This window comes from Mus musculus, chromosome 5 (assembly GCF_000001635.26).
Source record: "Mus musculus strain C57BL/6J chromosome 5, GRCm38.p6 C57BL/6J".
Lineage (NCBI taxonomy): Eukaryota > Metazoa > Chordata > Mammalia > Rodentia > Muridae > Mus > Mus musculus.
In genome coordinates, this window is record NC_000071.6 from 91,886,917 (window position 1) to 91,913,176 (window position 26,260).

Here is a 26,260-nt window from a genome sequence, read left to right on the forward strand (position 1 = left end):
TCAGGGAGTATTGTGGAAGAGTGGGGGATAGGATTGATCCAACCAGGGGGTCAAGGACACCACAAGAAGACCTACAGAGTCAACTAACCTGTACCCATGGGGGCTCACAGAGACTAAACCACAAACTAAAGAGCATGCAGGGGTTGGACCTAGGTCCCCTATACATTTGTAGTAGATGTGCAGTTTGGAACAGATACTATCTCTGACTTTGTTGCCTATCACTGGATCCCCTTCCCCTAGCTGGGCTGCCTGGTCAGGCCTCAATGGAGAAGGGTACCCTTAGTTGTGCAGTGACTTGATGTCCCAGGACAGGGTGGTACCCAAAATGGAGGGGCTAATGAGGGGAGGGATTTGTGATGCTAGGACTGGGAACAAAGAAGGGAGGTTGGACAGGCTGCAATCAGGAAGTAAGGTGAATAAATTAATAAAATAAAATTTAAAATTAGTTGTGAAGGGGGAGACATAACAACAGACACTGGGGAAATTCAAAGAGTCAAAAGGACATGCTTTAAAAGATTGTACACCACCAAACTAAAAAATATTCTTTTAAAAATGGATACATTTCTTGATATACACCTTCTACCAAAGTTACTTCAAGATCAGATAAGCAATTTAAACAGGTCTATAACCTCTAGTGAAATAGAAGCAGACATTAAAAATCTCCCAACCAAAAAGAGCCCAGGGTCAGATAGATGGTTGTAGAACAAAGTTCTACCAAACTTTCAAAGAATTAACTTTAATTCTCAAATCATTTCACCAGATAGAAACAGCAGGAACATTTCCCAGTGTTTTTAATGAGTTCACAGTCATTCTGAAACCCAAGGCACAAAAAAGACACAGTAAAGACAGAGGATTACAGACCAATTTCTCTTTGAACATAGATGCAAATTTTTTCAATAAAATACTTGCAAATCAAGTCCAAGAACATATCAAAAAGATCACCCACCCATAATCAAGTAGGCTTCATCCTACTTGAGTTATGGGAATGGTTCAACAGTCAAATGTAACCCAGGATATAAACAAACTGAAAGACAAAAAACCACACAGTCATCTCATTAGATGCAGAGAAGGCTTTTGACAAAATCCAGTATTCTTCCATGATCCTGGAGAGATTTCAGATCCAAGGGATATGTACCTCAACATAATAAAGGCCATTTACAAAAGCTCACAGCCAATATCAAACCAAATGGAGAGAAACTCAAAGCAATTCCCCTAAAATTAGGAACAAGACAGGTTGTCTACTCTCTATATACCTATTCAATATACTTCTTGAAGTCTTAGCTAGAACAATAAAACAACTGACGGAGATAAAGAGGATACAAAAAAGGAAGGAAAGAAGTTAAAGTATCTTTATTTGAAAATGATATGATAGTATACATTAGTAAGTAACCCCAAAAATTCTATCACCTCATAAATTCTTTCAGAAAGGTAGCTGGAAACAAAATTAACTCACAAAAATCAGTAGCCTTCCTATATACAAATGAGAAATGAACTGAGAAAGAAATCAGGAAAACAAAACCTTCACAAAAGCCTCAAAAATAAAATAAAATATCCTGAGGTAACTCTAACCAAGCAAGTGAAAGACATGTATATTAAAAATTTTATTACACCAAATACCAAAATTAAAGGAGATATCAGAAGATCTCCTATGCTCATGGATCAGTAAGATTAATAGTGCAAATATGGCCATCCTAACAAAAGTATTCTACAGATTCAATGCAATCCCCATATAAATTTCAACACAATTCTTCACAGAATTTGAAAGGTCAATTTTCAGCTTCAGGTGGAAACACAGACACACACACACACACACAGATACACACACACACACACACACACCTTGAATAATAAAAGATGAAGTATCACTATTCTTGATCTCAAATTGTACTACAGAGCTATAGTAATAAAAACAGCATTGTATTGGCACAAAAATGGATATGTTGATATGTCAAGGACTATCCCCGAGAGACCTGCCAAAACTCCCCTTCTCCCCTCTCCCACATCCCAGCCGGGGCTAGATCCAGCCCACAGGCCCCCACTCTGCTTTCAGCTCTTCCGTGGCATCCAGCAGTGCCTGGGTGTCCAAGAGCCCTGGGAAGCCTTGTCGGAGGCCTGGGAATCCCTGAGCCAGCTCTGACATTCCTGTTCCTCAAACTGCACTTCCCCACCCCACCCCCACCCACCCCCACCCCCGCCCCGGAGCAGAGCCCTGTGGCAGAGTGAACAAGGGACCCCCAACTCTACAGTCCATCAGTGGATGAATTGATAAAGAAAATATGGTACACTTACACAGTGGGATATTATTCAGCTAATAAAAAATGAAAATCACAGGTAAATGTATTCAACTAGGAAAAAAAAATTTCTAAATGAGGTAACCCAGACCCAAAAAGAAAAATACAGTATGTATTTGCTTATATGGAGAGGTTAACTGTTAAGTCAATGGCTAACCAAGCTATGCTACAGAAGTTAGGTATAGAGTAAAAGACTAAGGGAGAGGCATAGATTGTCCTAGGAAGAGAAAATAGAACAGATAGTTACAGATGGATGGAAGGGATGGAATGAGAATATCAAGAAGGAAGAATGGGGAGGGGGTTAGAGAGGAACTAGGACAATGGGAGGAACACCTAAAACTAAGGGCCATTTGTAGTCTTTTATGGATAACTACTATAGTAGAAGCTTCTTAAAATACATATATGAGAGAAATCTTAATACAATCATCAAATACCAGGGGGTTGGAGGAAGGGACAGAGCCACATCTAGACATCTGTGATGGTTTTTATACGCTGGCCCAGGGAGTGGCACTATTAGAAGGTGTGGCCCTGTTAAAGTGTGTGTGGCCTTGTTGGAGTGTGTGTGTCACTGTGGGCATGGGCTTAAAACCCTCATCCTAGCTCCTGGAAGCCAGTATTCTGCTAGCAACCTTCAGATAAAGATGTAGAATTCTCAACTCCTCCTGTACCATGCCTGCCTGGATGCTGTCATGCTCCTGCCTTGATGATAATAGACTGAACCTCTGAATCTGTAAGCCAGCCCCAATTAAATATTGTCCTTATAAGAGTTGCCTTGGCCATGGTGTCTGTTCACAGGAGTAAAACCCTAACTAAGACATCTCTGGTCACCGAATAAAACCTCCAGTTTTAGGAATGAGTTACATCTAATTGAGTTATTGGCCAAGGGCCTTTTTGGAAACCCCAATCAACTCAGGCTCTCCACAAACTGATGATAAGGCCCTATTGCTGAGGGCAATACCTAAGCAACACAGAGAAGTAGAGATGGTGCAAGAGCCTTTACCCCTACTGACTAGCGTTCATAGTAGCAGAAGGTTCGTTCACTGCATGCTACCAAAAGAGAAAGATAAAAACCAACCCAGCTATAAACCCTCTGGTCTACAAGAGTGAGCTGCCCACCAGATATGTTAGTGTAATAGTAGCACAAAGCTTATGGGAGTAACCAACCACTATTTGAGTTAAGATCCACTCTGTGAGATGGAACCTATTCAGATGCTATGATGGTGGCCAAGAACCTAAGACTAGATAGGCCAGGGACCTAGAAGAAAAAAATATATTGCTGGTTTGCTAAAGGAATGTAGCAATAAATAACTCCTAATGACATTCTGTTATCTTCATAGATCAGTGCCTTGCTCAGACATCATTAGAGAAGTTTGCTCCATCAGTAGAAGGGAACAAATTCAGAGACCCGCAGTGTACAGAAAATGAGATAGCTTTGAACGGTCAGTCCTAAACGTGATGTCTCCTTAAATTTCTTCCTATGGAGCTCAGGGAAGCCTGCAAAAGAGGAGTCAGGAGAGATTTTAGGAGCCAAAGAGGATGACAAGGCAAAAGGGCCTTCTATACACAGTAGAATCAACACACATATTAACTCACAGAGACTGACAGAATGTACATTCCCTGCATGGGTCTAAGCCAGGTGGGGGTCCCAGCATGGGGACAAGTAGACCCAAGGCCCCATCTCTAACTCATAAGCTATCCCCAACTGATAACCATTTGCAAAGGAAAAATTAGTTTTCACCAGTGGAGTCTCACTGGGTATACAAAGACCTCTTAAGAGCAAGCCCCATGCTCTGCAGTAGATGGCCAACACAAAACAAACCCAGTGGCATTCTTGGAGGGATTACATATAATGGTTTCTGATTTTGTGCTTTTATGGGATTTCTGCGTGTGCAAACCTGTGCTTCTCTGCATCTATGTGTGTTACTTGGGCTTTTTCTTTGGCTTCCTCTGTTTGTTTTGTCCTGCTCCAGTTTGTTTGTTTTTATCTTATCATATTTTTATTATTATTTTTAGATGCCTGCCTGTTCGTTTTCTAGCGAAAGAGAAAAAGAAAGGGGAGTGAATCTGGGTGGGAGGGGAAGGGGAGGGGATGGGGGATGGGAAACTGTAATCAGAATATATTGTATGAAAAAATTCTATTTTCAATTTTTAAAAGCTAGGAGAGAGAGGTGGGGGTGGGGGTGGGGGTGGGGGGTCCTTCTTCAGCATCTTCCCAAGAGAGACAGTACACTGTCCCAGGCATCAGACAACTTGTCAGAGCACCTTGAAGGACAGACTTGAGCTGAGACAATGACAGGCCACTGGTGGGTGGGCTGCTTAGTTACACATGCCTCTGATGCTCTATTTAAAGCTAAACTTCACGTCAAGACACAGAGGAGTCAGGAAGATAGGAGGAGTCCAGTGGCATCTGGGCAGACAGGTGGGTGTAGAAAAGCAGCTGCTGCCGCGACCTAATGGATCACGGCTCTGAAGGAGACATCACAGAGGAACAAGCTGTGAAAATCGTCTCACTTTGAAGCCTTTCATCAGTGGTGCTCCTAATCCGGTAACTTCCCTTCCTACCTTACCAAAAATAACAGCACAGCCTTCTAACCCTCTTGCCAGCAGAGACTCTTTCCTCCCATATTTAAAAAACAAAGCAAAACAAAACAAAAGTGAACATTTCCTTTAAAGTCCTTCAGGAAAGTTGGGGTGAAAAGTGTTATGGTGTGTTATAAAACCAGATAGCTCTTTGTATATAAGCAAACAAAAATATTTCCAGCCAGGCGGTGGTGGCACATGCCTTTAATCCCAGCACTTGGGAGGCAGAGGCAGGCGGATTTCTGAGTTCGAGGCCAACCTGGTCTACAAAGTGAGTTCCAGGACAGCCAGGACTACACAGAGAAACCCTGTCTCAGGAAAAAAAAAAAAAAAAAATATATATATATATATATATATATATAAGCAAGCCCCATACTCTGCAGTAGATGGCCAACACAAAACAAACCCAGTGGCATTCTTGGAGGGATTACATATAATGGCTTCTGATTTTGTGCTTTTATGGGATTTCTGCATGTGCGAACCTGTGTTTCTCTGCATCTATGTGTGTTACTATATATGTGTGTGTGTGTGTGTGTGTGTGTGTGTGTGTGTGTGTGTGTGTATACATATATATATATACATATATTTCCAGTTAATCTTTGGTGTGGGAGCTGCACACTTGTAGACCATCCTCAGCGTAGGGGAATGCATGGGTGTACAGTACAGTCTTAGCATGGGCTATGCATGAATGTACACAGTCCTTAGCATGAGCTATGCATAGGTATACACAGTCCTTAGCAAGAGGCTATGCATGGACGTACACAGTCCTTACCATGGGCTATGCATGTGTGTACACAGTTCTTAGCATGAGCTATGCATGGATGTACACAGTCTTTAGCATGGGCTATGCATGGGTGTACACAGTCCTTAGCATGGGCTATGCATGGATGTACACAGTCTTTAGCATGGGCTATTCATGGGTGTACACAATGCTTGGCATGGGGAATGCATGGGTATGGAAGGGAAGATGGAAAAGCCAGTGAAGTGAAAATTTAAACATGTATGAGGATTGCTGGGCAGCCTCTGTGGGGAAAGGTGGAAAGGCCATCCATCCTCCATTCATCTTTCCTGCTGTGCCCCATCTCAGCCACAAATCACTATTAACTCTAACTGCTCAGTCAGGGGTCCTTTCCCTCCCCTTCCATCCCTCCCTTCTCAGCCCAGGTAGTACAACCTACCTCAGAACTTTCATACCATCTCTCTGCCTCCCATCTCCTCCCCTCTGTGTCTCCACTGAATTTGCCCATCCTCTACAATACTGATAAACTAACCTCCAAAACCACCTACCCCCACTCCCAAGGCTAGGATTCTCCCTCTGGCTTCCAAACTCCTCCCCAGTCTGGCCCATAATTCCCTTCACACACTGAATTCTGGCAGAAAAAAAAAAAAAAAGAATTTATCTCTTTATACGTTGGTTGGTTGGTTGATTGGTTGATTGGTTAGTTGGTTGGTTTTTCTATCTTCTTCAAACTGTTGCCTTTGTTTTTCCTGTAAAGAGCTATACCTCACTATCCCTTCAGACCCTGGCTAGATCAGTATTGTCATCCTGAGGCCTTTCAAAGGGTAGCCATGTTCCCTTCAGAACTTATATCTGATTCTCTTTTTTGACTACTCAGCCTTTACATTGGGGCAACTAGTGAGTGTCTCCTTCTTCCAGTTTGCTCCAAGACAAGATGGCTTGTTCTTTAATCGATGGAAGGAGGCAGCCAGGCTAGTAACCTCACATAAAACTCACTTCCTGCTTTATTAGCCCCACCCACAACTTGCCTTGTCTATCTGAAATGTTGGTCCTATATGACACCTGCCTTCTTCCCCACCCCCACCCCCATTTAGAACCACAAGTGATCTAAGTATAGAATATGTTCCCAGAGCCTTCAATATGTGGCCAACACTGAGAAATGGAAGAGAAGAAATAAGTCAGAAGCATAGAGTAATGGGTGAAGCTAGATCAGGGAAAGTAGGAAGTCCTCACAATAGATAAAGCAACTTGCCAAGGGCTTTGCCTGATCATAAAGTAGGCACTAAGTGAATTCACATGGCTGCCCCTGGGCCTCAGTCTCAAATATAGTCTTCTCCTTCCCTCACTCCCAAGTATCCCTACACCCTTCCAGGAACAGGACAAGGCTCAGAAATAAAGGGTCCTCCCAAGGCTCCAGAATCAAGCTGTCCCAGAAGCATCTGTAGGGAGTATTAGCAGGTTGCTATGCTCTAGGCTTACCGCCAAATGCTTTGCATGAATTCTTTAATTTAGTCCTCATAACATCTGCCATTTTTACACGTTAAAAGGTTGTCATTCTTCCATGTGGTTCTGCCAAAGAGCCAGGTGGCTTGAGTCCCCACATTTCACCCCAGTAGCTTTGATGTGAGGTCCATGCAAATCAAACAATGAAGGACCCTTGTCTTTTTCCATAGCAATGTCCTCTGGGAGCAGAATTGTCTCCACACAGCCAGTGGTATGCATGCACTCTCCCATTCCATCACCTGCTACACTCTGCCAGTGCACCAGTGCATGCTTCCACCAGTGCATGCTTCCACCAGTGCATGCTTCCAAAGCCCCAACACCAGAATAAAGCTGTTTCACTTAACAGGTTTGACCAGTGGAGACAAATAGTGTCACCTGTCTTGCATGCTGCCATCTTTCCTTCCAGTTTTGTCACATTTCCAATAACAAGGGTCATCAGAGTTTCAGCCAAGCAGTGCAATCTTGTCATCAGTATTGGTTTTAGGCAGCCTGGTGTCCCATAAGGACAGTGTGTTTCTCCTTCCCAGCAAGTTGTGGACTCCAGGCAGGTATCCTCCTGTGTACACCTTCCCCACCATAGTGACAGCTAACCCAAGGCCTTCCAGGTCACAGGGCTCTGAAACTATTTATTGCATTCCTTATGAAGGGCAGAGTGAGGTAAATGATGGAGCAGTTGTGTTGACTCTTCTACCAGGGGATTTCATCCTGAAGTGTTCCCCTCTTCCCTCTCTGACCATGCTTATCAGGTGGTACTTATCCATTCTAATCTGGTAACCATAGAGAGCTATCACAACTACCTTTTTTTTTTTTTTGGTGTCTTTTTTTAAATTATGTATTTTCTTCATTTACATTTCAAATGCTATTCCAAAAGTACCTCAGAACCTCCTCCCCCCCCCACTCCCCTACCCACCCACTCCCACTTCTTGGCCCTGGCGTTCCCTCCTACTGAGGCATATAAAGTTTGCAAGACCAAGGGGCCTCTCTTCCCAGTGATGGCCAACTAGGCCATCTTCTGCTACATATGCAGCTAGAGACACAAGCTCTAGGGGTACTGGTTAGTTCATATTGCACAACTACCTTTTAAAGTCCAATTGATTTAAATTGATTAATTTCTACAAATTGCCAAGGAAGGGTCTATCCATGGTATAAGGATGTGAAGTAAAGAGAGATACCATCCCTCACCCTCAGTAAATATCTTCCTTTAGATTTCTGAAGACCAAGGCAAAAATACTGTCCACTATTGATGGTCTTTTACACACACACACACACAAAGACACACAAATTGTCCTAAGTTTTACTTTCCTCGGGGCAAGGTGGGGTCACTGCTTAAATACTGTTTTTTACTGAAAGGCTTGTGGAGTAAGGCTTCCTCTGCTCAATTACTCCAATAAAAACTGATAAGTCGAGGATATCATAAGTGAGAGGTCAACACATAGACTAAGAGTGTATTTGCAAGTTGTATATCTCATAAGGAGCCTGTGTATTCATAAATCAAGAACTCTCATAGCTGGGAGGCAGACGCAAGCAGCAGGTGGCCTGGCAGAGCAGTTCCTCCTACTACAGCTCCCAGGCAATGTAGAAGGTTCATACAAATTCACATCTCATCCATGACAGGAAGGACTGGGTGTCAACTGACATGATGCCCAAGGGGTCTACTAGGACAAAGGAAAAATGACCCTCAGCTAAGGGCTATAATGTAATGGTCTAAGGACTATAATGTAATGGTCTAAGGACTATAATGTAATGGTCTAAGGACTATAATGTAATGGTCTAAGGACTATAATGTAATGGTCTAAGGACTATAATGTAATGGTCTAAGGACTATAATGTAATGGTCTAAGGACTATAATGTAATGGTCTAAGGACTATAATGTAATGGTCTAAGGACTATAATGTAGTGGTCTAAGGACTATAATGTAATGGTCTAAGGGCTATAATGTAATGGTCTAAGGACTATAATGTAATGGTCTAAGGGCTATAATGTAATGGTCTAAGGACTATAATGTAATGGTCTAAGGGCTATAATGTAATGGTCTAAGGGCTATAATGTAGTGGTCTAAGGGCTATAATGTAATGGTCTAAGGGCTATAATGTAATGGTCTAAGGGCTATAATGTAATGGTCTAAGGGCTATAATGTAATGGTCTAAGGACTATAATGTAATGGTCTAAGGGCTATAATGTAATGGTCTAAGGGCTATAATGTAATGATCTAATGGCTATAATGTAATGGTCTAAGGACTATAATATAACACTCTGAGCCAGGTTTGAAATCCTCAGCTAAGGTTATAATGTAATGATCTGAGCCAGGTTTGAGTGGTACTCACAACTAGAAGGACCCCTAGGTCCAAAGAAAACTAATTTTATAGCAAATACCATCAGAAGCAGAAAACAGAATGATCTAGGACCAAAGCCTGTCTCTCAAACAAGCAGGAACACCTGTAGCACTAGAGACTATGAAGTCATCTGTGGTCATCATCAATGTTCTATCACAGTGAAGAGGCACCATGACCATGACAACTCCTATAAAGGAAAACATTCAGTTGGGCTTGCTTACACTTTCAGAGGTTTAGTCCATTTTCATCATGGCAGGAAGTGTGGCAGCGGGCAGACAAACACAGTGCCGCAAAAAGAACTAGAGTTCTACATGCGGCTCCACACACAGTAGGAAGAGAGAGACACAGGGACTATCTTGGGCTTTTGAAACCCCAAAGCTCACTTTCTAGAGACATGCTTCTTCCAACAAGGCCATGACTACTCCAGCAAGACCACACCTCCTAATCCCTCTCAAGTAGTGTCAGTCATGATGACCACACCTTTAATTATATGATCCTATGGGACCATTCTTGTTCAAACTACCACATCACCTTAGATTCCATCTTAGAAAGAAGCAGGGTAGAGAAAGCAAATCTGAAAGCCTGGATTACCCAGACACTGAGCTAATCTAAGGAGACTACTTCAATGACGGCAATGACTGTCTACCAAGGAGAGGACTTATAAGAACTGTCAGATCTACTGTTTTTTTTTTTATACATAAGCCTATAGTGTGAAAAAAGTCACAGACACATAATAAGTAAACAACTTCTATGCTTATAATTCCATCATTACAGTTTCATTTGCAGTAAATGTTTAAGAATATAGACAGCTACTGTGGTATTTTCTGAAGTAAATTTAGTTGCTATGGCATTCCAAAGTCATTTCCTACAACAAGGGATGCAGCAAACTATTAGAAAGAACTCCTGAGTGCATATAAACTACTGAAAAGTATGTTCATGTCTGTGAGTTCATGTACGTATGTATGTGTGTATGTATATATGTATATGTGTGCATATATATATATATATATATATGTTTGGTGTGAATGTTAAATTTATGTGTGTGGTATGTTTATACATGTGTGTTTGTGTGTATGTGTTGATATGTAATGTGTGCATGTGGAATGTGTGGGTGTCTGGTGTGGATAGTGTATATTAGTATGTATAGTATGTATATGGTATTTGTGTAGTGTACTAGGGAAGCACAATGTATATGCATATGGTATGTGTATATATGATGTATATACATGGCATGATGTAGCATGTACATGCATGTGTGGTGTGCATGTTGAATGTATATATGTGTCTGTGTGGTACAGTAGTGTAGATATGAGATGTAGGGGGTAGTATGTGTGTGCACGTGGGGTATGTGGGTGACCACATATGCATTATGTATATGGATTTATACTCATTGAGATCTAGTTCTTGAGAGTGAGGACTAAGACACTCAGAGAGCCCACTGAGAGGGCCGTGGGTGTCTCTGGGAACAGCCAGCTCTTATGGGCTCCTCCTTGTTGCTGACAATGATGATACCTTCACTGCCCTCCCCCACCCCCAGTAGTCTCTCAGGCACCCTGCAGCTTCAGCCAGGAGTTCGTGTGCACTTCCATATGGCATAATGACCTTCATCATCTACCTCCTTTGCTCTGCCTAGAGAGCACCTCCTGAGTGGGCACAGCGAAGGCAGCATGTAAGTGCTGGGGAGTGACTCCTGGGTCATCTCTCTCCACCGTGAAGGTTAGTACCTAGCAAAGAAATAACCCGGGCCCGTGGATCTGCAGTAGGGTACTTCTGCAGCGTGTTCCAACATGTCACAATGGGTGCCCCATGAGTCTGAACCCCGGTTTCCCAACATGGGCCTACTCACAAATTCTATTAGCTCCTTTCCTTGTCTGTCTCACTTCTCCCTACTGCCTGTGCTTCTGGGGGGAACCTCTCAATCCAACTAAATTCAGAGCTATGAAGGGTCAGGAACTCATATTCAGACAGCTGGACAGGGAAGGGAAGACAACAGGACTCACGGGTCCTAGCAATGACCAAACTATGGAAAAGACCAAACCTCTAGTGTAGAGGTCTATACTCCGGAGGTTGTTATAAGTTGCAGGCTTCCCAGGGTGTCTGTGTTAGTGGGAACAAAGGGAGGGACCTCACTTGGGTATGAAGCAGAGCTTTAAAAATGAGCCAGAAGAATCCAGGGGCTGCAGAGTCTGAGTAAATCATCGCCCGCCCCCCCCCCCCAACACACACACACACAAATCAAGGTGGGAGAATGTTGGAGGCGAAAGAAAGCTCACTTCACTTCATCCTGGTCAGTCAATTGGCCCTGTAGGGTTAAATCTTAGAGGCTATGAGTTTATCTTACAAAGGAAGAATTTCTGTTCTTACTAACCCACTATTCCCCCTGGTCTCAAACAAGTTTCTTTCATCTGCTACAGTAGTGATGAAATTTATGCACAATGAAGTTGGGTACAATTTAGTCTATGAGTTAGCAGTAATGCCCAAAATGATTAACTATGTAGCTGTAGGAGCTCAAAGTGTTTCTTTCACAGTGAACATGCATTGAAAACACCACTTGCTTCCTTTCCTTTGTTACCTTGTTACACACCCCACGAAGAAGCTGTGCTAATACACCCTTCTTCAGAGAAGGCTTACTGGGGCATTAATATTTTAGCTCACTTGGTATAGCTTTTACAGTGAGCCACAAGGAAAGAGCAACTGATAAGTTGGGCTGTTGTTCACCTTTTTTAGATAATTATTTGTCCAGAGCGTGGTCAGCCAGGCTTTCCTGCTGGGTTCAGCCATGGCTAATTATTTGATCTATATTTTTCCATCGATGTTTCTCTTTTCATGACATTTGCTAATTAAATTTAGGTTGGTCCCTGTTGTCTCTCTGAACAAAGGAACAGAGGGGGAGTCCTTAATGATATAATCCTAATCGTCTCCCTAAATGTCATTCATTGTGGAGTCACCATACTTTGAATGACTTGTTTAGCTTCATAGAGGTATGACCACGTAAGATTTGGGTCTAGATGTAGGGTCATGGAGGTGCAGCAAGAGTTTGTGGATTAGTTGTCTAAAAAGACTATTATGGGAACACTACAAAGCAAAGATTATAATCAAGAAGGAAAAGCAGTTACAAATCCCAGCTTTTAGGGGTGATGTAGGTCTGATCAAATAAATCAGGAAGCCAAAGGCAAAGTTAATAAGATCAGACACAAAGCAAAAGCAAGATGGTTGGCTTGAGGGGCTGTAGACTGCGATTATAAGCAAAGCAAAGCTTCCAGGATCCCTTCCGAGCTCCACACACATCTTAAGTATGAAGGCTGATATCAGAAAAATATGTTAAATCGGTGGCCTGAAAACAATGGTTCTGGAGGCTGAGGAGCCCAAGGTCACGGCACTGGCTGGTTTGGAGCCTGGTGAGGGACCCGTGTCTGTTTCATCAATGGTAACTTTTCTTGTGTCTCTATACAGTAGAAGAGGCAAGCTGTCCCTCTGGGGTGTCTAGCCCCATTCCTAAGGGTTTACCCTTCACGATCCAATTACCCTCTACAGCCTTCTCCTCTTAATTTGACCACATTGAAAGTCTAGGATTTTAACTTATGAATGGGGGACAGGGAGACATAATTATTCAGTCCAGGAACGTTAGTTTCAAGATGGTGGTTGGTAATATTAAGAACATCAATTATATGCTGAGTATTTCTAGCTCTGCCCACTTCTGGGGTAAAATTGGTCTTCCTGGCTCACTGAGATCTGGGTGGAGTCATGTCAGTACTTCTGTCCAGTGAGTGGTAAGCTATATGTCCATTCCAGAGCAGAAAGTGTGGCTGCCCTTGCAAAATTCACCAATCTTCTTTCCCACTTGGCCAGATGATTAGCATCTTCGAGGTGGTAACAGGGACACTGGCCTGGGACCAGTAATAAGGTTGGAATGGCATCCAGCTCACCTGCACTGGACAAGGCCACGTGAGCAAGAAACAAACCTTTGCTGTTTCTGCCATTGAGATTTTGCAGTTGAGTTTGTTTGTCGACCAGGGTGACCTCAAACTCTTTATGTAGCTCAGGATAGGCTGGGATTATAGGCAAGCATTCCCACACTTGGTTTACACAGTGCTAGGGATCAAACCCAGAGCTTTATGTTAAGCAAGCACTCTACTAAATGAGGCATATCCCCAGCCTGAGACTTCAGTAGTTACCACTGAATCTTGCTTCACAGGGAATCTTGCGTAGCCTGTCTGATATAAGGTAATACTGTTGAACTGAAGGAAATGGGTTTGCTAAAATATTGCTCACATTTATACAAATATTTTAGGTAACAAAACAAACAGTGAGTTAGGATGGTTAGATGTGTGAATGGATGGATATAGACAATAACTTAGATAGTCAAAATTTCATAGTGGAACTAAGAGTTAGGGAACCAGACTCTACTGAAACTTTCAATTAACCATCAGCCCATCTAGCCTCTTTAATTAAATATTAATAATGTTTAATTAATTATAATTATTTTATATATTTTGTCTGTAAATTATAATTAACATAACTAATCATTAAATTTAATTAATTAATTAATTAAAGCACAATATCTTTTGATGTGTTCAAAAGAATTGAGCCTCTCTGCAGCTCAACTCAAAGGACTTTGAGGATCATTGTGATAGCTGGACCCATTAATGATCTTCTCTGATGGCCGATTCCTCATGCTTATGCCTTTGTTTCCCCAAGAGTGGGGATGAGCATGGGGATGAGACCTGAGACACACTTTTAAGCAGTAGAATTTGGAGACAGTGAAGGGTCACTTCCCACATTGTATATACAGTCAGCCCTTCATAGGTCTTACATCTATAAATTCAACCAATGGATTAAAAATATTCTCACAATTATTATCCATACTGAACATTTACAAACTGTTCTCTGGGTAATATTTCCTAAAAAAGCACAACAACTTTTTTGGTGTGGGCCTGGTGCTGTTTTTATGCTGATGCTAATTCCTCTCTCCTGGGAGGGGCTGTGGATAAGAAGTGAGTCATACTCAGGTGACTTCTTGTGATCCCTATTGAATAAAGGAGCCAATCTCTGAGCAAGTAGGCAGGACTTCTGGGTTGAGCGGGGAAGACAGGAAGCAGGAGAGAGTTAGGCCTTTTTTTTTTTTGGATGGGGATAGCATGAGAACAATATGTAATTATTAATGTCTCCCAGTTTCAATGAAGGATCCATCAGGATTTGCCACCAGAGGATATAAGATTAGGATTTTAGTTGTTGTGCCCAGCAATTGAGTTAACATTGTTTCTGAACTAAGTCTGTGTGGCATTTTCTGTCATGAGGTGGTTCGACTGGGTTCATGAGAGAAAGGTAGGGTGGCAAAGCGTGGGTTTGCCAGATGTACTCCACAAAGGCCAATTTGAAGCACGGGGGTTGGCATGGTAGTGACCTACAAGTGGGAACTTAGCGAGTTGGGTTGAGAGATTATGGAGTTCTAAGTCAGAGTCTCCATGAGATAAAAACAGGTCGGCCATTGCCCACCAGTGCATGGCCAGCCAGCCCACTGGGGCAGAGAGTAGGCAGCACAAGCGCAGGGACATGCAGGTTTGATTTTTTACTATTTCCCGTAACAAACAACTTTTTACATGGCACTTATATTAGGTTGAATGTTGCAAGTAATCTAGATATTGTTTAAAATATATAACAGGCTGTATTCTAGCTGTGTGCAAATATATGCCATATAATAATTGACTCAGCAGAATGCCTTTGCTGGCTTGAAGAAGGAAATGCTCATGGTGGAAGATGCTGTTTGCCCAAACACTATAGGTCGGTGGTCCTCAAGCGGTGGGTCGCACACAACCGCTTCCTTTCAAAAAAGGTTCAGATATTCTGCATATCACGTATTTATATCATGATTCATAACAGAAGCAAAATTACAGTTCTGAAGTAGCAATGAAAATAAAATTATGGTTGTGGGGGGGATCCACCACAACATGAGGGACTATATTAAAAGGCTTCCTCATTAGGAAGGTTGAAACCACTGCTATTGGTGATCTTAAGATGTCAAGAGTACAGCAAAAAACAGCAGGGCTTCACACACAAGGAAAATTGAATTCTGCGATGAATGATGCTTATGCAGACCTGGGATGAACATCAAAGCAGATTCTTCCCCGGCAATTCTACCAAATGAGAGGACAGCCCTGGACCACAGCTTATGAAACACGTAGGAGACGAGCCCTTTAAGCAGTTCACTCCTGACCCCTGGAAACTGTGAGAAAGAAAGAAAAAAAAGTATTGTTTCAACTGCTGTGTCTGTAGCAATTCCCTGTGTGGTTATAGGAAAGGAGCAGAACATATAAGCAAATTAACATTCCCAAAGAGTTTTATGACCTGGGAAACAAGCACTACACACCTGTTATGTATGTTTTGGGTACAGCAGAGGATTTCTGGAGCCTTTGCATGATGTAAAATAAAGAAAAAAATCACTCTTAAAGCTTTGGGAAGCATCCACAGTCATCTTTTAAACAAATCTTCACATTAACTCTTCCAATCTTCCTTAAAATTTCAACATATGCTTGTTGTATTCTACTTCTAAAGTTTAGACGCATTGCTTTTGACTCGTGATACGTATAACTTCTGGATTGCTGTCAATAAAGATAAAGCCTAGAGTTTCAGTGTTCATTGGGGAACTATGAAAAGCCTAGGGTGCCTTAACTCTGGATCCGATGCACTAGATCAGCTTCAGCCCACATTTCAGCCAACTGACCTGCTACTTCTCTCGATTGCTATCATCTGCCATGTCTCCATGACAACTGAGAGCATCCATGAGTGCCTATATTTTACATCTAAATTTTTTATCCAGATACTTTTAGGCAGATGGTGGGAGCACACTGTCCTTGTCAATATGTCAAATTTTATCTCAATTACAGGTGTCCAAAGATCTGTCTTCCTTTTCTGTCACCGGCAATAGTTGCCTTCTGTGTCAACTCTGCTTTCACCAACCCATGGCCACTGTAAAGTGGGCTTGGGGGCTCTGGGGAAGGGAACATAGATCTTCTTCCTTAATGAGTGCAAGCACCTGGTATTATGGCTCTAACAATGATCAGGACCTAAAGGCTTAGAGGACTTTTTCTAAGTGCCAAGCTCCTTGTAGGTATCTTATCTAATTTTAGGAACCCTACAAAGCACTTTCATTCCTTTTATAAACTACCTGGAAACAAGACTCGGGGAGAATTTTCCCACCAGTGGTCCTCCTTTAAATTACACTCTACCCTGTGCCTCACCAACTCTTCAATTCAAAATATTGAAATCGCAGCACGCATTTAGGAATATTTTCCTATCTTCTTCCATTTGTTAACATTCATTAGGTCTTCCAAACTCCTTTAGAATGGTATCTATGTGATCTTATCAGAAATAAAATGGTGCCCATGTCTGATTAGAAAAGAGGGAAGGGTCTTACATAGAATTAAGTTTGGCCGTAAATGAGAAAAGAACAACAACAAAAAAATTACCCTAGCTTAAACAAGATGTGAGTTCATTTCTCTTTCATTCTACCCATATGAAAGACTGGAACATGGTTCAGCCAAAGATTCAGGGCTCAGAAAGTTTCCAGTCTAAAGATAAATGGTGGTTAGTGTGGACCAAAATAAACACTTTCCTGCTATAAGAATCGAGCTATGCAGAGTAGGGAACTTATTTATAATCAGCAAGGCCCTCAGAGCACTCTTCTGTGGACAAGGCACTGTCTTAAGCTTTGACAGTAAACAAAACTTTAGTAGATGACAAAGAATTGTTCAGGTCCTCATGAGGTACAAAGGGGATAAAAGAACTTTCTGCTAAGTAGCTAAGTAAACACAAATGAGTGCAAAGAGCCTAGAGTGTTAGTCTAGTCTTCCGTTCCAAGGGGGCAGGGCTTTAGGCCTGGGAGAGCTTTCTTTTGTTTGCCCAGTATCATTTCTGCCTTTTTTCTGTGGTAGCAGGGCTCCTAGCTAAGTTCATATCTGCTTAAAACAGAAGCCATATTGGCAGCCTGTCTCAGAGCTAGGTGGGCTGTGAGGCTAACTTCTGAATGGTGAGGTATAAGCAGATACACTGCTCACAGCTATTGTGAACGATTCTTAAGAAACTAGCTTACACTCGTTCTCCCGCCTTCTCTGCTTCCCTCTTTCCTCCGTGCTGTTGGTAAAGTCTGAAGCACACACATAAGAGCATGAGATGTCATCGAATATGATGGCTCTAAAATTTCAACATTTCCATAGGACTTTCCAACGGGCCTTAAACGGCTTTTCAATTGGCAGTGGCAGTGTAGAGGGGGAATGCCATAGCTATCCTTGAAATCAGCGGTGAGAATGTGACCATGTGACCCCACTGAAGTCACAACTCTTCAACTACGTTATCACTAAAAAGAAAGACACAGACTCGCAAGCAGACATCAACTCTAGATTAATTCACATTGTTGCCTGTGTTTGTCAAATACATAAAGGAAGCAGGTATTTAATCACAGTAGAATACTGTCTCAGTTAGGGTCTCATTGCTGTGAACAGACACCATGGCCAAGGTGGCTCTAATATTGGGACAGTGTCTAATTAGGGCTGGCTTATGGGTTCAGAGTTTCAGTCCATTATTATCATGGTGGAAAGCCCGACAGCATCCAGGCAGGCATGGTGCTAAAGGAGCTGAAATTTCTACATCTTGATCCAAAAGCAAACGGGAGGAGACACAGCATTCTCAAGCAGCTAGGAGAAAGGCCACAAAGCCCACCTCCAAAGTGACACAATTCCTCCAACAAGCCACACTCCGGGGCCACACCTCCTAATAGTGCCACTCCCCAGGCCAAGCATATTCAAACCACCATAAATACTATTACATTCCCTACCCCCTAACTTTACGCTCCAAAAGAAGGTGTTGAGTACACTAGAACTGGAGTTACAGATAGCTGTGAGCCACCACACGGGTCCTCCTCAAGACCCATAATTACTGCTGAGCCACCTCAACAGTATCGCTTCCCGTTCACTTTTGCTGTCACACCATTTCTCGGTTAACTCCCCTGGAGATCTTGGCTACACACCAATATGGCAGGACTACCTACCGCTATTGAGGTTTTCCATTTTATAAAACATTCATATGTACAATAGATACAGATTATCCCACAGTATGTGATCCCATCTCTGCACAGTACACGATAAATCCCACTCTGCCTTTCTGTTTTAATGAGGTCCACAATGAATTGTATGATGTCAGCCTATCTTGAAGAAACGGATCCTTTATTCAGTCAACTGACTCAAATCCTAATCTCTTCTTGAAACAATTTCACAAGCATACATAGAAATAATATTGTGCTAGCTATCTGAGCATCCCTTAGCATAGCAAACACATAAAATTAACCGATATCAAAGAATAGTAAAAATGCACACTTCAGATAATATTGCTTGCCTATCCACATTATTCTCCCTTTTTCTTGCTAGAAATACTTATTTTATTCAATATTGGGGAAGCAATGTGCTCAAGGATTTTTGCTTCCTGCTCTAGCCTTACAGGACAACATATAGTAACCAAAGCAAGTCCAGTGAAGCCCCCTTGTCACAGAAATTGTTGGGGAATCCTAAAAGTCCCACCTCTGTCTCCCTGCCCAGCCATTGGCTGCTGGCAACTTTATTCACCATTCAAAACTAACTGGGAGCAGGGTCCCTCAGCATCTTACATGTAGTTGTGCAGATTCCCCTGTAATTTGGGGGACCAAATTAACATAAGTAGCATTGGACCAAATTCACAACATATTTCTATCTTTTTCTAAAGAAATCACAATCCCAGAATGTTACTACAGACACTTCAGTTCAAAAAGTTGAACTGAATTCAGTAGGTACTTCTGAGGATGGGTTTTCTCCCGGATTACAGTGATAATAATAAAAGTAGTACCTTCCTTTCTGTTCGAATCCAAGTATAAGACGACAGGATATTTGGCGCTATGGTAGCTATTGTGTGACCATGAAATGAAAAACGGAAGAACCAGAAGTGGGAACCCAGAAGCCAGGGAGCAAGGATACTGTTAAATTAACCAACTCGGAAACCACCTGCTCCCAGCCACACTGAACACTCCGTTTCTCAGAGTAAAAAGCATCTTAACTGAGTAATGTCTTACATAACACTCTATAGAACTTCTTATAAATAATTTTATTATTATTACAAGCAAAATCTAAGCTTTCATTTTTATATAGTTATAAACTAGATACAATTGACAGTTATGTTTTACTTGATTAAGATTCATGGAACTCTGCAAGCTATTTTTGTTTGTTTGTTTGTTTGTTTGTTTGTTGACTAGGTCCTCCTATGTAGGCCAATTTAAGCTTGAATTCATGATCTTTCTACCTCTTTATCCCTTTTGTCTTTGTCACTGGGATTATAGGCACAAAGCACCATGCCCAGTGACTAAAGCAAAGGTTTTGCAAGACTTAGTAAACTCGAGTCACTTTACCTGGCCATCTTGTTAATATTTTCTAAATCTTGTTTACATTTTGTTCTTTGACTGTTGGAGCCCATTGGCTACCCAGGCAGAGGTGACAGCCATATGCTATGTCCACACTCCTGAGGCTTAGCACAAGGGCAGATCATTTTATAGATAACCCCAATGCTGCTTGACAGACCACAGAGCCAAATGGTTGGACCAATGATCCACACCAAGAGCAAGGGTGTTTGTGAGACCCTTGTAGACAAGTCTCAGCTTCTAACGTGGCCTTTTTCATAGCTCATGTAGAGTTTAAGTGCCCTGGGTCACAGTGTATGCTTATGTGCCTTCTTCTTCATAGTCACTTTGCATAGTCACTGGATCTGGAATGTCACATACCCAGCTGTGAGATGTACTCACCCTAATGGGTCACAGACTCGTTTTAAAATGCCATTTGCAAATTTCCTTCTCTCCAGCCTGCAAAGGACATAATGAGATAATGTGTTCGAAAACACTTTGTAAACTGTGAAGTACTGTTTTTATGGAAACTTAAGTGGGTTGGTTTTTTTTTTTAATGTTAAAAATGAACAGAAGCTTTAGAAAACGGAGTTTCAGAAAGGCTAGTGCTAAGATAATGGGACTCATACTTTAAGGTGGATTTGTGCTAATGACTTATACCATTTTTACAGGCAGAATCCTGTTCAATAAACAAACCATTTGAACGGACCCCACCTTCCTCTTGCCCTGTTTTCAAAATAAATAGGTGTTGTGCACTTCCAATCTCCCGAGCGGCTAAGACAAGGTAACCTTAGGTTATCTGTGCAGTCTGTGTAGCCCCTGATCCCAGTACTCTGGTTGCACGCTTCTCTATGCCAACCAAACACAATACATCCCCAGAGGACAGACCACAGACATCCACTAAGCACTGTTGAACTGAGCAAGATTCTGTTTTTACTTACAGTCTAATCCATGGCCCAGCTACAATGAGCATTGCTGAGAACTAGCTAGACCGAGCAAAGGGTCAGAATCTGTATTGTCACCACCCTGAGATGCTGGGGGCTCACTTTGAAAGGTAAGTACTACCTACTATCTAGCAGAGTGTTGTCTCTGGGCTAGAAATGGTAATACTAGTCTTTAATCCCAGCCCTTGGGAGGCATAGGCAGGAAGAGCTCTGAGTTCCAGGCCAGCTAGGACTATGTTGTGAAACCCTGACTCAAGAATCAATCAATCAATCAATCAATCAAACAAACAAACAAACAAACAATGAAGGAAAGAAAGAAAGAAAGAAAGAAAGAAAGAAAGAAAGAAAGAAAGAAAGGAAGGAAGGAAGGAAGGAAGGAAGGAAGGAAGGGAGGAAAGAAAGGGAGGAAAGAAAGGGAGGAAAGAGAAAGAGGGGGGAAGGAAGGGAGGGAGGGAGGGAGGGAGGAAGGAAGGAAGGAAGGAAGGAAGGAAAGAAAGAAAGAAAGAAAGAAAGAAAGAAAGAAAGAAAGAAATGATCTATCTGCTATGCTTGTGTTCTTATGTTCAGAACCCATGCCCGCTTTGCTGTACATCATGGCCCAACAGCATGCAAATACGGTGGCTTGCTAGACTGGCATGTGGCAGTTGGCTGAAGTTTTGAGATGTATGCAGTGAGAAGGTAAGTTGGCATTTGAGTACCAAAGTCCTCTCAACCTAGGAAAATTCTGAAGCACTTTGCCCACAGCCTTCTAACAGGTTTCCAATGACTTGGCTCCAGCTACCCAAAATTATAACCCACATGGGCTTTCTGGTCCTTCTACCTCACCTTCCTGAGCCCTCAAGCAGTGCTTCCTGAATAGTTTCCTATATAAACTGCTGGTGCTCTGACCCTTGCTTGCCTCAAGATCTACTTCTAGAAGAATCCAAGGGATAAGGCTGTCTGACTTTATAGACCATGCTCTGTCCTAGGCCCTGTATAGAGTTACTTGCCATAGCCAAATGAACCAGCCAGGCAGATTAATCAAGAGAAGTGTGTATCTCATAGTTCTGGAAGCTTGAAGTTCTAAGACCAAAGTGCCAAGACAGTTTCTTCTGGCTTGCAGATGGCTGTCTTCCTAATGCATGCTCACACAGTAGAAAAAGAAATTGTTCATCCCTCCTGTTCTTACCAAGCGGTCCTGGGAGACTTGGGCATTTATTTTAAAAGATAAATAAGCTGAAACACCAAGAAGGTAAAGAAACATCCTTCAGGTCAACCAACATAGATCCCTGTGGATTAGAGCAAAGAGGAGACCCAGCCACCTAGCTTGTAGCTCTGGCTCTCCACTAAGCAGCTTGGAGCTGCCCTCAGCTGATGTGGATACATTAGACATGAGCTCCCTAAAGGACTGGCTCTAATGCTCAATCTAGATGGAAGGGCAGAGCCTTGAACACAAGCCTTCTGACTCCAACTCCGTGGTCACTTCCAGCACGCCAAACCACAGCCCCTCTCGCTGTTGAGGGCTTTAATGGCAACAGCAAACCCGCAAATTGAAGCTCCTCACCCTTTTGTTCTTCAAACCTAAATCACTTTGATTACAACCAATTCATGACAATTCGCACTGATGAAAGAGCATCGACATAAATAATTCAGAGGCTCACTAATAATCCTCACAGCTGTAAGACACTCCTGCCAAAGGAAGCATCCCAGGAGGTCACCCAGGCGCGGTAGGTGGCAGGCAAGGTGCCCAGTGCATGCAGATGATTCCCAACACAGAAAACTGCCTGCTGCCAGCTCCGGGCTCAGACTAGAAAAGGAGGATTCTATTTCGGATGCTCTTGTGCTATGGGGGAAAGGTCACTTTTAGCCTATGCAGCCAAGAGGCCAACAGGGCAACCATGGGTTTCAAAAGTTGACCACACACACGAGGTATTGTCCAGGTCGCCTCGCTTGTTAGACACCTGGCATTGCTTTGTCTTCGGAGCTTTGTTGGCAGCTCTCATTCCTTTACAGCGCCTTTCCGGGTCTTAGATGCTGCTGAGAAACTAGTATAGTAATTGAGGTTTAAGTTGGGGGAATTGGAGGCACTGGGTAGGGGGTATAATGAAAAAAAAATACATTGTATGCATCTGTAAAATTCTCAAATAATTTAAAATAATAAATATTTTTAACTTTTTTTTTTTTTCGAGACAGGGTTTCTCTGTGTAGCCCTGGCTGTCCTGGAACTCACTCTGTAGACCAGGCTGGCCCGCCTCTGCCTCCAGAGTGCTGGGATTAAAGCAGTCCAAGCTACAGAGGAGGCTGGGGCAAAGGCTCACGAGCTGGATGTTAGCCCGGACAACCTATCTCAAGATGAAAATAAAACTGCCAGAGTGTAGCTCTGTGATAGAGTGCTCACTGACCACTGATAGGCTCTAGAGGTCCAACCCTTTGTTCTAGGGAGGTAGAGAAGGATGGTTATATTAGCAAAACCCAAGATGGCATTCTTGGTACAGAATCCAGTACAACCTTAAATAAAACCACTAACCGTGTTTCTTTATAGAGTTGGAAAGAATTTTGGTAATTACTGGAGAGGAATGAAAGTTTAGCAAAGTAGTCAACTGTGACACTATAACAAGTAAGAAATATAGAAGCAGCTATTTCTGTTGCAGTCATCTTATTCAGTTTACATAAACCAGCTTATTCGTTGGGCCAGAGGACCGTGTTTAACCAGAACCCTGCCGATCAGGTTTCCCTGCCACAGAACTTTGCGTGGCTACTACAGCTAGCCAAGGATCTGCTCTATGAAGCCACCTTCCACTCTGTGCTTAGAGAAGCACATTAAGTAGCCAGCCTGGAGAAAGAAACTGGGCTGCTAGACTTGGAAAATTGAAAGAGTGGCCTCCAAGTTTCAAAGCCCCAGACTCACTCCCACCTGACTCCACTGTACTCTCTACCAGCCTAGCAAGAGACAGCCTTTCGCCATTGCACAACATCCAGGGCGGATGGCTGGTAATTAACAGTTCCTGACTACAACACAGCCTCTCCACAAGACTGACCTGATACTCACCCCCAAATGCCACCGGCATTTTAAAGAAATTCTACAGTGTTCTCAGAGGCCCAAGTCCACAGACCACATCAGCTCCCACTCAGCTTTGCCTTGCCCACAGCATCACCCTTTGTAAATTTCTGTGGCTAACATGACTCAGCAACCCTGAGATGAAGAGGCAGGAGGTAGAAATGAGATTGACACTGTGGAAGAGCATCTCCCAGTGCATAGCATGTACAAAATCTGGGTGGTACTTTATTCCCGCAGTGCTTTGTAATTCACACTGCTCGGATTTCAGGCGCACAGCGATGACATCTGGCTAGATGACCCACTAGATAGATTAACCTCCCTTTGCTTCATAACGTTGTTGTTCTGAGTCTTACATGATACAGTACCTGAAAATCCTTTAACAGAGTAACTAGCATCTAGAAATCTCTCCATAAGCATCAAAATGCAAGGGGTAAGCAGAGGAGAGTCGGGGAAGACATGTGGATTGGTGGCACTCAATAAAATACTCAGAAGAAAGCAACAAATGAACAAAACGTCATCGTGGCTGCTTAGGAGCCCCGTGTTTTGTATGGCTAAGAGCTAGTTTGAGATTCACTTGGATCCGCTATTTACAGGCTGTATGATATTGGAAAAGTTATTTAATCACGATGCAACAGTGCCTTCATCTGGAAAATAAAAGTTTTTAATGGTATTGATTTTATGCGGCGAAGATGAGGATCGAGTGAGTTGCTACATGAAAAGCACTTAGAATGAGACCAAGAGGGACGCTGAACAGGTCGCATCAGCATCTCTGACATCACCGCCATCCATCATCTGCATTGGCATTGTTAGTCTGCGGTCCATGTAGTTAACGATACTGTCATCACTGGGTCTTGGCTTCTCCACTTCCCTGAACTCCTGCTGAGTCTTAGTAGACCCAGATCAATCTGTGGGGCATAGAATCGTGAATGCCTCTATTCAAATTATAAAGCAAGTACAAAATCAATTACAACACATGGTTAGAAACATCCAGGTGGCACACATCACCAGGTCACAATTTTAAGTGCTGAGAAGCCACGCCCAGTGACTGGTAAGCAAACAACAGATAAATGGACAACCAGATATTATCTGGCAGCTTGCCACGCCCTCCCATCTTCTTCTTTGTTCTCCGTTATAACTCCAGGGCTAGAAGGCCAAGAATTAAATGCCAGGCACTCAATGCAGGTCCTGGATCTGGTGTGTAATGAGGTGCAATCGTTATTGTCAAGTCATTCAAGGCTGAGAAGGCAGAAAGGGGGTGGAATTAATCTCCCTCTGCTAGCCTGGCAAATAGGGGGGTTTCAGAAGTGGAGAATGTTAATAAAAGCTTGAAGATTCCCTTTAAATCCTCCCTCCGAAAACCGTGAAAGAGCTAGGGGGCCAAGAGTGGCATCTCGTCTGTCCTTACCCCTGAGTGGCATGGAGGCTCTCTGGATCCCTGAAAGAGCACAGTTGTGACTGTCCCCTGAATCGTTGCTTCCCAGCCTCCTTGGAGACTATTAGGAAAGTGTGTCCTGTGGGAAGCCCTCCATGATGTCTGTCCTCCTAACTGCACCCACAGTTCTCCTCTGAAATTGGACCTAGACTCCTCAGGCTAGCTGATGTTTTTCAAGAGTGGCAGGTAGTAAAATGGGCAGGGAAGACCTTGAAATTTTAAATAATTGGCAGAGTTTAATTTCAACATGAAAGCTGTAAGTCATCCTCACTTCTCAGTGACAAAGCAGGGAACTTTTTAGACTAAGACAGCTTGTTTTCAGTACTCTCTCCCCGTCTCAGAGGTTAATCCAAAATCCCAACTCCTTACCCATGAAATTGTCTCTATCTAGTGAACCATAACTGAGACACTCTGTGGTCCACTGGGGAGCAGGCAGGGGGCACAACCACACTCAGTTCATCATCAGTGCCATCGCCACTAGAGCTGCCACAGCCAGACTTACTCTTATTTCGGTTCGTCTAGCACAGAAGATATTATCTGTGGGTTAGCATGACCGCTCTCATTCATGGGAATACAGGCTGGTTTTGAAAGAATCTATAGGCTCAAACTAAGACAGTGTCTAAAGTGGATCTGTTTGATCTTAGATTAAAATGAGCATGTGGTAGAGAAATTCCCAGCAGTGGCTTTGAAAATCACGCATCACAGGAAAAGAATCCGTTTCCGTCTAACTTGGCAAACCTCATTTTTAAGATTGCCCAAGGGGACTGGAGAGATGGCTCACCTGTTAAGAACACTGACTGCTCTTCCAGAGGTCCTGAGTTCTAATCCCAGCAACCACATGGTGGCGCACAACCATCCGTAATGAGATCTGATGCCCTCTTCTGGGGTATCTGAAGACAACTACAGTGTACTTACATATAATAATAAATAAATAAATCTTTAAAAAAAAAAAAAAAAAGATTGTCCAAGATTCCCATGCACCCAGG

The 26,260-nt window shown here is 42.7% G+C and overlaps 1 long non-coding RNA gene across 5 annotated transcripts in view; it reads left to right on the forward strand.

Annotated features, from left to right (window-relative positions):
• Positions 1–22,830, forward strand: part of Gm36357 — a 48,006-nt gene extending 25,176 nt beyond the window's left edge. For 2 of the 5 annotated variants that reach the window (XR_389333.3, XR_389335.3), the window contains exons 2-3: positions 20,805–20,915; positions 21,373–22,830. This is a non-coding gene — a long non-coding RNA (predicted gene, 36357). Of the gene's footprint in view, positions 1–4,594; positions 4,837–20,537; positions 20,646–20,804; positions 20,916–21,372 lie in introns of those variants that run through there. The other 3 variants (XR_389334.1, XR_880424.2, XR_880425.2) reach the window with 3 other exon arrangements.
• Positions 22,831–26,260: the final 3,430 nt, after the last annotated feature.